Here is an 11,075-nt window from a genome sequence, read left to right on the forward strand (position 1 = left end):
CTTGAACAACTTGGAGGGCTGCCACCAACAATGACTTTTTGATATCCCGCAGAAATATTACAAGGGGAGCACACGAGGCAAACAGGATGATTACTGCCCCCTCTAGTGATCTCATTACACCAGGTCATATGCTTTGACAATGACGGGTGGCATGCAACCTCCCTCTACAGTAAAGTTTAGGGGCGAAGGAGCCTTTACAGTGCAGAAGGAGGCCATTCAGCCCATCGAGTCTGCACCGGCCCTCGGAAAGTCTAAGGATACCATACTGAATGGCTTAATTCGGTCAACTTCGAAACAACTTACTGCATGTGTTTGCAGGGGTGAACGAACTTATCCTATAAAAAAAAGAACGTGAAACAGTGTAAAGTGGGTCACAGACACCCCAATAGAAAATACAGTGAGCAAAATGAATGATGTCAGCAACCGCACGCATTAATCTTATGATTCTGCGCTAACCTGGAGTCCCACTCCTGGAGCAAACGTTGCTCTCTAAAGAACAAGTTAGGAAAGTCACTCACAGCTGCTTCCCCCTAGTCACTGAGTGAGAGGGTTTCATCCACGTTGCCTCTCTGGACGGGTCAGTGTTGATGAATGAAGCCAGTACCCCCCTTCACCATTCGCCTATCGTCTCCTCCTCACCCGATCGCATTCTCCACCAAAACTCCTGAATGTTTGGGGATTTCCTAACTTCGATTTTCGCCCTTGCCATTGGCTCAGGGCGAATCACATTTTTTCCATAACACTGGCCAATTGCTGCAACAAGGGATGATCTCCAAGCTTCACATGGGATGGAAATGAAAGAGCATTTTCCTGGCTCCAGATGTGTTTATTATCTCCAAGGCACACATACACAAATCAGTTTACATGACATTGCAATCAATTCCAACAGGGTTTTATATAAAATGCTTTTCTAGCAGAAAAATTAAACTGTTTTTCTAAGTAAAGCAATTGAAAAAGCATCAACAGTGACAAATCCTCCTGAGATCAAATGTATATTTATATATGTATGATGTCTCTTTAGAAGCGGTGGATACTTCCGTAAAAGGAAACGGTGGGAGTGAAGAAGTGGAGAGGGGTACATAGCTTGATAACATTTGGAGGAGTTATTGCAGAGAATGAGAGGTAATCAGCGGCACACAGGGTGTGGTGTGGCGGAGAAATGCAAAATATACTTCTGCCTGAAGTTTGTAGCTCGGATAGGATGGAGGAAACCCACTTCACTGTGGGAAAGCATTCCCGGGGTCAGTGTACAGGACTTCATTCAGGAAAGGGCTGGAGTGAAAGAGGGTGCAAGAGGGTTGGAAGGGTAGTATTGGATTCAGTGAGGGGCATAACTGGGAAATGTCCCAGAATTAGAGGAACATCGGCGTCAGGAACACTTCAATAGTCTTACACTTAGTTTCCCAAATCTATTTTATTCACTAATGTTGATCCGATTGCTTCAACTGGAAGTGTATCAAACTTTCCCGCGAAAGGAACACAGAAAGAAAGCTTCTTCCTCTTGACATTGGAGCCGGGGTGGGTGGTGAGTTATAAGTACATTTGGAGACGCTCCCTTGGTTTACGGAACTGCTCCTTCATTCCCAGAAGTGATCTCAAAAAACGTCCCGGAATTGTCAACATGAAGTATGATATAGAAATCACAAGATTATACAGAGATCTGGCTCAGTGTCCGCGTTTCTGGTAGATGCTACATACAAGAAGAAAAGTTGGGAACATATGTTAGAGAGAGATGGCCCAAAATCCACCCCCTATCCCAGTTTATCACAGCTCAGCCTAGGACAAATCCAGCTCAGCACAGCCCAGTTCAGTCCCCGAGTCTCCCAGCAGGGAGTCAACTCCCCGGCTGGAGGCCGCTCTCAGCTGTCGACCCAGCGGCTTCTTGGCAACGACAGGGATCGTCTTGGGAAATGCTTTCAGCAATTTTCTCAACAAAAACAAACTGAATTGAAAATACAAAAGAAAAATTCTCGTTCCCATACCGGGAGTCGAACCCGGGCCGCCTGGGTGAAAACCAGGAATCCTAACCGCTAGACCATATGGGAGGAGTTATGATAAGCTGTTTCTGAGCTGCTTGTAAAGACAGTGATGAGGTCACATTACATTCATACGGAAATTGACACAGAGTTGCACTCTGCAGACAGATACTGTTCTAACTCCTGGAGATAATTGATACTCTGTTCACTGCAATTAAAGATTTGTTCCTGAGCTAACTCCATTAGAGAGTTGGTACTGGGCTAACACCAATAGAGAGTTGGTACTGGGCTAACCCCAATAGAGAGTTGGTACTGGACTAACTCCAGTAGAGAGTTGGTACTGCACTAACTCCAGTAGAGAGTTGGTACAGGGCTAACTCCAATAGAGAGTTGGTACTGCACTAACTCCAGTAGAGAATTGGTACAGGGCTAACTCCAATAGAGAGTTGGTACTGGGCTAACACCAATAGAGAGTTGGTACTGGACTAACTCCAATAGAGAGTTGGTACTGGGCTAACTCCAATAGAGAGTTGGTACTGGGCTAACACCAATAGAGAGTTGGTACTGCACTAACTCCAGTAGAGAGTTGGTACTGGGCTAACAACAATAGAGAGTTGGTACTGCACTAACTCCAGTAGAGAGTTGGTACAGGGCTAACTCCAATAGAGAGTTGGTACTGGGCTAACACCAATAGAGAGTTGGTACTGGACTAACTCCAATAGAGAGTTGGTACTGGGCTAACTCCAATAGAGAGTTGGTACTGGGCTAACACCAATAGAGAGTTGGTACTGCACTAACTCCAGTAGAGAGTTGGTACTGGGCTAACAACAATAGAGAGTTGGTACTGCACTAACTCCAGTAGAGAGTTGGTACTGGGCTAACAACAATAGAGAGTTGGTACTGGACTAACTCCAGTAGAGAGTTGGTACTGCACTAACTCCAGTAGAGAGTTGGTACTGCACTAACTCCAGTAGAGAGTTGGTACTGGGCTAACAACAATAGAGAGTTGGTACTGCACTAACTCCAGTAGAGAGTTGGTACTGGGCTAACAACAATAGAGAGTTGGTACTGCACTAACTCCAGTAGAGAGTTGGTACTGCACTAACTCCAATAGAGAGTTGGTACTGGGCTAACAACAATAGAGAGTTGGTACTGCACTAACTCCAGTAGAGAGTTGGTACTGCACTAACTCCAATAGAGAGTTGGTACTGGGCTAACAACAATAGAGAGTTGGTACTGCACTAACTCCAGTAGAGAGTTGGTACTGCACTAACTCCAATAGAGAGTTGGTACTGGGCTAACTCCAATAGAGAGTTGGTACTGGGCTAACTCCAATAGAGAGTTGGTACTGGGCTAACTCCAATAGAGAGTTGGTACTGGGCTAACTCCAATAGAGAGTTGGTACTGGGCTAACTCCAATAGAGAGTTGGTACTGGGCTAACTCCAATAGAGAGTTGGTGCTGGACAAACTCCAGTAGAGAGTTGGTACAGGGCTAACCCCAATAGAGAGTTGGTACTGCACTAACTCCAATAGAGAGTTGGTACTGGACTAACTCCAATAGAGAGTTGGTACAGGGCTAACTCCAATAGAGAGTTGGTGCTGGACAAACTCCAGTAGAGAATTGGTACTGGGCTAACACCAATAGAGAGTTGGTGCTGGACAAACTCCAGTAGAGAATTGGTACTGGGCTAACTCCAATAGAAGGTTGTTACTGAGCTAACTTCAACAGATAACTAACAAGACTATCTCCAATAGAGGCTGGTTTAGTTCACTTGGCTAGACAGCATGGGTTCAATACAAGCAGAAACTCAAGCGAGAGAATCCAGCTAAGAAAGTTGTGCAGTACTGGTCTGAGGAGACAGAAGAGCTCTTACATGACTGCTTAGAGACAGTGGACTGGTCCATATTTAAGAACTCAGCGACCAACTTAAATGAGTATGCCACCACTGTCACAGACTTCATCAGCAAATGTGTGGACGGCTGCGTGCCAAAGAAAGCAGTACGTACGTTCTCCCAACTGGAAACCATGGCTCAATCGCGAGATTGACTCCCTACTGAAGGACAGATCTGAGGCGTTCAAGGCAGACAACCCTGACCTATACAAGAAAACCAGGTACGACCTCCGCAAAGCCATCCGAGATGCCAAGAGAGAATATTAAACCAAGCTAGAGTCACAGACAGACTCTTGGCGGTTGTGGCAAGTACTAAACAACATAACGGGCTACAAAGCGAAGCCGAGCAGTATCTCTGGCAGCAGCGCACCCGTCCCCGATGAACTCAATGCATTCCATGCTCGGTTCAAGCAGGTAACCAACAATCCGTTGTCGAGTGAACCAGGCAACGTGCCTGAATGACTACCGCCCGGTGGCCCTGACCAGTCGTAATGAAGTGCTTCGAGAGGTTGATCATGAAGCGTATTCCATACTCACAGAACGCCTTGATCCACTGCAATTCACATACCGTTGCAACCAGTCCACATCAGACGCCATTTCCCTGGCCCTACACTCATCCCTAGAGCATCTCGAAAACAAGAACTCCTACATCAGACTTCTATTTATTGACTACAGCTCCGCCTTCAACACCATAATCCCAGCCAAGCTCATATCAAAGCTCCAAAACCTAGGACTTGACTCACCACTCTGCAACTGGATCCTCGATTTTCTGACGAACAGACCACAATCAGTAAGAATGAACAACAATACCTCCTCCACAATAGTCCTCAATACCAGGGCCCCGCAAGGCTGCGTACTTAGCCCCCTACTCTACTCCCTGTACACACACGACTGTGTGGCAAAACTTGGTTCCAACTCCATCTACAAGTTTGCTGACGATACGACCATAGTGGGCCGGATCTCGAATAATGACGAGTCAGAATACAGGAGGGAGATAGAGAACCTAGTGGTGTAGCGACAACAATCTCTCCCTCAATATCTGCAAAACTAAAGAGCTGGTCATTGACTTCAGGAAGCAAAGTACTGAGCACATCCCTGTCAGCATCAACGGGGCCACGGTGGAGATGGTTAGCAGTTTCAAATTCCTAGGGGTGCACATCTCCAAAAATCTGTCCTGGTCCACCCACCTCAGCGCTACCATCAAGAAAGCACAACAGCGCCTATACTTCCTCACGAAAATAAGGAAATTTGGCATGTCCACATTAACCCTTACCAACTGTTACAGGTGCACTATAGAAAGCATTCTATCAGGCTGCATCACAGCCTAGTATGGCAACTGCTTGGTGCAAGACCGCAAGAAACTTCAGAGAGTCGTGAATACCGCCCAGTCCATCACACGAACCTGCCTCCCATCCATTGACTCCATCTCCACCTCCCCCTGCCTGGGGAAAGCGGACAGCATAATCAAAGATTCCTCCCACCCGGCTTACTCACTCTTCCAATTCTTCCATCGGGCAGGAGATACAGAAGTCTGCGAACACGCACGAATAGACTCAAAAACAGCTTCTTCCCCACTGTCACCAGACTCCTAAATGACCCTCTTATAAGAACATAAGAACTAGGAGCAGGAGTAGGCCATCTGGCCCCTCAAGCCTGCTCAGCCATTCAGTGAGATCATGGCTGATCTTTTGTGGACTCAGCTCCACTTTCCGGCCTGAACACCATAACCCTTAATCCCTTTATTCTTTAAAAAAACTATCTATGTTTATCTTAAAAACATTTAATGAAGGAGCCTCTACTGCTTCACTGGGCAAGGAATTCCATAGATTCACAACCCTTTGGGTGAAGAAGTTCCTCCTAAACTCAGTCCTAAACCAGTGGAAACAACCTGCCCGCATCTATCCTATCTATTCCCTTCATAATTTTATATGTTTCTATAAGATCCCCCCTCATCCTTCTAAATTCCAATAAGTACGGTCCCAGTCTACTCAACCTCTCCTCGTAATCCAACCCCTTCAGCTCTGGGATTAACCTAGTGAATCTCCTCTGTACACCCTCCAGTGCCAGTGCGTCCTTTCTCAAGTAAGGAGACCAAAACTATTCTCTGCACTTTTTGCTTTCCCACTCATCTGCATAGTGTCGTCTGCAAACTTAGACACATTGCCCTTGGTCCCCAACTCCAAATCATCTATGTAAATTGTGAACAATTGTGGGCCCAACACTGATCCCTGAGGGACACCACTAGCTACTGATTGCCAACCAGAGAAACACCCATTAATCCCCACTCTTTGCTTTCTATTAGTTAACCAATCCTCTATCCATGCTACTATTTTAACCTTAATGCCATGCATCTTTATCTTATGCAGCAACCTTTTGTGTGGTACCTTGTCAAAGGCTTTCTGGAAATCCAGATATACCACATCCATTGGCTCACTGTTATCTACTGCACTGGTAATGTCCTCAAAAAAATTCCACTAAATTAGTTAGGCGCGACCTGCCCTTTATGAACCCATGCTGCGTCTGCCCAATGGGACAATTTCCATCCAGATGCCTCGCTATTTCTTCTTTGATGATAGATTCCAGCATCTTCCCTACTACCGAAGTTAAGCTCACTGGCCTATAATTACCCGCTTTCTGACTACCTCCTTTTTTAAACAGTGGTGCCACGTTTGCTAATTTCCAATCCGCCGGGATCACCCCAGAGTCTAGTGAATTTTGGTAAATTATCATTAGTGCATTTGCAATTTCCCTAGCCATCTCTTTTAGCACTCAGGGATGCATTCCATCAGGGCCAGGAGACTTGTCTACCTTTAGCCCCATTAGCTTGCCCATCACTACCTCCTTAGTGTTAACAATCCTCTCAAGGTTCTCACCTGCCATAGCCTCATTTCTATCAGTCACTGGCATGTTATTTGTGTCTTCCACTGTGAAGACCGACCCAAAAAACTGTTCAGTTCCTCAGCCATTGCCTCATCTCCCATTGTTAAAACTCCCTTCTCATCCTCCGAGGGTATCAAATTATTCGGAAGGACAGTGGATGGTAAGGGAGGTGGTGTAGCTCTGTTATTTAAGGATGACATCCGGGCAATAGTAAAGGATGACATCGGTGCTATGGAGGATAAGGTTGAATCCATTTGGGTGGAAATCAGGAATAGTAAGGTGAAAAAGTCACTGATAGGAGTAGTCTATAGGCCGCCAAATTGTAACATTATGGTGGGGCAGGCAATAAACAAAGAATGGACTGACCTCATTAACACTACACCCTGTATGCTTCATCCAATGCCAGTGCTTATGTAGTCACGTTGTATATCTTGTGTTGCCCTATTATGTATTTTCTTTTCTTCCCTTTTCTTCCCATGTACTTAATGATCTGTTGAGCTGCTCTCAGAAAAATACTTTTCACTGGACCTCTGTACACGTGACAATAAACAAATCCAATCCAATCCAATCCAATTCCTGTACCAGCTGAGGTTATTCATGAAGGCCTTGCCTTCTCAACCTTGCTTCACGTCTGGTGATCGTTGGATAAAGCACTCAAGGGGAAAGCAGCCCATGATCACCTGGGACAATGGTAACTTTATCCTTACTTGGGAAGTAAAGATATTAAGGCACATGGAAAAAAGGCAGGCAATTGGTATTTTAAAAGAAATTTGGGACACCCACCATTGCAAACAGAAATGGCAGGGCAGCCCAAACAATCTCTTCCTGTCCTCCTGTAAGAATGCAGTGCAAAGATGGACAAATAAAACTTTGAAACAGAAAATAAACCCTTCATCTTTTGAGTGGCATAATGGTTAGCACTAATGCCTCATAGCTCCAGGGACCCGGGTTCAATTCTGGCTTCGGGTGACTGTGTGGAGTCTGCACGTTCTCCCAGTGTCTGCATGGGTTTTCTCCCACAGTCAAAAGATGTGCAGGTTAGGTGGATTGACCATGATAAATTGTCCCTTAGTTTCCAAAAGGATAGGTGGGGGGTTATGAGGATAGGGTGGATGCGTGGCCTTAACAAGGTCGTGTAGACTCGATGGACTGAGTGGCCTCCTTCTGCACTGTAAATTTTATGAAATCTTTACAGGGAGTCCACTTCCTCAGCAGTCTGCTCTGAAATGTGGAGCTACAGTAATGGCCCAGGGAACTGTTGTCATCCAGTTATTAATTGCACAAGCACCCGTTCTCCATGTGCAAACCTAGACAGAATAATTTATTCCGTTGACTTCTGGAAGACAATTCCACTCTAGAGGGTATCACTGAGCTGAGCCTGCAATGATTTGACTTGACATCCATAAAAACACAACGAGCAGCTATTAAAAGTGTGGAACATAGACATATTCATATCCAATGGCTGTATCTGTACTGGTGAGGGAGCATGAAAACCGAAGATATTTTCTCTATTTTTCCCTCTGTTCAATTTTTTGGCTGAGAGTTTGGTGCTCCACTGTAGTAACACAAGCTGTTGTATTACTGATATCATTCTTATTCAGATTTACCATCTTTTCGTGTACCCCTACAGGCAGTCTCCTTTTTCAAAACCTATCTAATGACCACACATTTTGTAAATCATCATAATTAAATATTACAGGAAAGCATGACTATAGTAATAGTTTTTTTTAAACTTCCCATTCATGTGATGGATGACCTTATTTGTCTGCATGAACAGATGAAGTAAGGGGAGCCCTGGCCCACGAACTCACTCAGCGGCCCCTCAATCCCAACTCCCCTCCCAACTAACTCACTCAGCGGGCCCTCAATCCCAACTCCCCTCCCAACTAACTCACTCAGCAGCCCCTCAATCCCAACTCCCCTCAATGTCCAACTAACTCACTCAGCAGCCCATCATTTCCAACTACCCTCCCCGCCCCACTAACCCACTTGGCAGCCCTTCAATCCCCTTCCCCTCACTGCCCCACTAACTCACTCAGCAGACCCTCATTCCCAACTCCCCTCACTGCCCCACTAACTCACTCAGCAGACCCTCAACCCCAACTCCCCTCAATGCCCCATTAACTCACTCAGCAGACCCTCATTCCCAACTCCCCTCAATGCCCCATTAACTCACTCAGCAGCCCCTCATTCCCAACTCCCCACAATGCCCCATTAACTCCCTCAGCAGCCCCTCAACCCCAACTCCCCTCACTGCCCTACTAACTCACTCAGCAGCCCCTCAACCCCAACTCCCCTCACTGCCCCATTAACTCACTCAGCACCCCCTCAATCCCAACTCCCCTCACTGCCCTACTAACTCACTCAGCAGCCCCTCTATCCCAACTCCCCTCAATGCCCCATTAACTCACTCAGCAGCCCCTCATTCCAACTCCCCTCAATGCCCTACTAACTCACTCAGCAGCCCCTCATTCCCAACTCCCCTCACCGCCCTACTAACTCACTCAGCAGCCCCTCATTCCAACTCCCCTCAATGCCCTATTAACTCACTCAGCAGCCCCTCATTCCCAACTCCCCTCAATGCCCCATTAACTCACTCAGCAGCCCCTCATTCCAACTCCCCTCAATGCCCTACTAACTCACTCAGCAGCCCCTCATTCCCAACTCCCCTCACCGCCCTACTAACTCACTCAGCAGCCCCTCATTCCAACTCCCCTCAATGCCCTATTAACTCACTCAGCAGCCCCTCATTCCCAACTCCCCTCAATGCCCCATTAACTCACTCAGCAGCCCCTCATTCCCAACTCCCCTCAATGCCCTACTAACTCACTCAGCAGACCCTCAACCCCAACTCCCCTCAATGCCCCATTAACTCACTCAGCAGCCCCTCATTCCCAACTCCCCTCAATGCCCCATTAATTCACTCAGCAGCCCCTCAATCCCAACTCCCCTCACCGCCCTACTAACTCACTCAGCAGCCCCTCAATCCCAACTCCCCTCATCGCCCCATTAACTCCCTCAGCAGCCCCTCAATCCCAACTCCCCTCAATGCCCTACTAACTCCCTCAGCAGCCCCTCATTCCCAACTCCCCTCATTGCCCTACTAACTCACTCAGCAGCCCCTCATTCCCAACTCCCCTCACTGCCCCATTAACTCCCTCAGCAGCCCCTTATTCCCAACTCCCCTCACTGCCCCATTAACTCCCTCAGCAGCCCCTCATTCCCAACTTCCCTCAATGCCCTACTAACACTCAGCAGCCCCTCATTCCCAACTCCCCTCACTGCCCCATTAACTCACTCAGCAGCCCCTCATTCCAACTCCCCTCATTTCGCCACTAATTCACTCCGCAGGCCCTTATTCCCAACTCCCCTCCATGCCCTGCTAACTTACTCAGAAGCCCCTCTTCCCAGCTCTTCCCTCCGCCCCTCCTAACTAACTTAGCAGCCCCTCATTCCCAACTCCCCTCCCTGCCCCACCATCTCACAGAAGCCCCTTTTCAGCCCGCCCCCACTAACTTACTCAACAACCCCGCTTCACAAATACTCTACCCCCTCTCACTCCTTGCACTATCACTGCACCAGTGCTAAGGCTCTTTCTTCATTCTCATTACTCCTCCAATCACAGATTGTTTCTGACCTCCAGACCATATGGGAGGACTTAAGATAAACTGATTCTGCTCTGACTGTCCTGAGGTTGCATTAGATTCATTCATGTGGTTAGAAGTTGACACTGGGTTGACTCTGGGGGTAGAAAGAGCATCGATATTGTTTGTCGAATCATCGGTTGTTCTCTCTATGTTTGCTGCTAATAGGCACAACTGTATCTCACCAGTTTGCCCAATAGCAGCAAGAATAGGGCAGCAAGGCCTCGCAGTGGTGAGCATTGCTGCCTCACGGTGCCGAGGTCCCAGGTTCGATCCTGGCTCTGGGTCACTGTCCGTGTGGAGTTTGTGCAATCTCCCCATGTTTGCATGGGTTCCACGCCCACAACTCAAAGATGTGCAGGCTAGGTGGATTGGCCACGCTAAATTGGCCCTTAATTGGAAAAAATGAATTGGGCACTCTAAATTTATATTTTTAAAAATAGCATCAAGGATGGCAGAGAAAACAATGTGTGATTGGACGAACGGTGAGCAGCGGGAAGGTGAATCACGGCACGTGACCCTGAAGAGCAGAGACACTCAAAATCTGCCATAACATAATTAAGAGAAATGTAGCCCCATAAAGAAACTTGTCGTATCCCAGTATGGCAACCACGAGCCTAACCCAGAGGCATTTAGGCCCTTTGGTTTCAGAAGGAGACTCAAAGCTCATTCTCAATCTTCT

At 47.1% G+C, this 11,075-nt stretch overlaps 1 protein-coding gene and 1 non-coding gene across 4 annotated transcripts in view; both read right to left on the bottom strand.

Moving 5' to 3' along the window:
- The window catches only part of elf1 (E74-like ETS transcription factor 1), a 307,622-nt gene extending 306,944 nt beyond the window's left edge, over positions 1-678 (bottom strand). For 2 of the 3 annotated variants that reach the window (XM_038776293.1, XM_038776290.1), the window contains exon 1: positions 519-678. The gene's annotated coding sequence lies outside the window, so the exon portion shown is untranslated. The remainder of the gene's footprint in view (positions 1-518) is intronic. The other variant, XM_038776292.1, reaches the window with a different exon arrangement.
- A 1,295-nt stretch (positions 679-1,973) lies between these two features.
- Positions 1,974-2,045, bottom strand: trnae-uuc. Its single transcript has one exon. It is a non-coding gene; the product is annotated as a tRNA-Glu (tRNA).
- Between the last annotated feature and the right edge of the window lie 9,030 nt (positions 2,046-11,075).

Source organism: Scyliorhinus canicula, chromosome 17, assembly GCF_902713615.1.
Source record: "Scyliorhinus canicula chromosome 17, sScyCan1.1, whole genome shotgun sequence".
In the NCBI taxonomy this organism is placed as follows: domain Eukaryota; kingdom Metazoa; phylum Chordata; class Chondrichthyes; order Carcharhiniformes; family Scyliorhinidae; genus Scyliorhinus; species Scyliorhinus canicula.